We start from the raw sequence: 606 nt of genomic DNA on the forward strand, positions 1-606 counted from the left end.
CTGGATGGCTTCGTAATAGTGAAACATCTCTCCTCAAGCTGTTGGTCCTGTTTTCCTGCCACTGCTGTACTGAATTGGCAGATGTAGATGGCAAGATGTAGCTCTGTGTCTGGCAGTCTCTCCACATGGGCTTCTGTAGACTGTATATGAGGGAAGCCACTTGTCTTTGTCATCTGTGCTTACTCAACTCTGTAAATGAGTCTGTCTGGATGTCTCAGGGGCTGCTTGGCTTCTGATGCCATATGATTAATTTGGTGGTCTTTTGGACAGTGCGGGCAACAATCCCAACTAGACCCAGGTGATGGTAATGTTTTCTTGTAGCCTAGAAATCGAACTGGTGGTGATATTTGGGTATTAATATTGGTGTTTTCATACAATATTAAAGCCAAACTTATCATCTGTTTATATGATGCCCAAGCAGGTAGATATAAACACTGTTCTTTTCATTTAACTAGAACAATTAGATACGTTTAGAAAACTGTATCACTTAACTCTAATGCAGCCTTTGTGAAGTAGAAAATGCAACGTTTGATAGTGTATTTACCAGTACATCTCCCATCTCAACTTGTAACATCACGTGAGAAACTGCAGTGTCATTCATAAATT

Source organism: Thunnus thynnus, chromosome 22 (genome assembly GCF_963924715.1).
Source record: "Thunnus thynnus chromosome 22, fThuThy2.1, whole genome shotgun sequence".
Classification (NCBI taxonomy): Eukaryota; Metazoa; Chordata; class Actinopteri; order Scombriformes; family Scombridae; genus Thunnus; species Thunnus thynnus.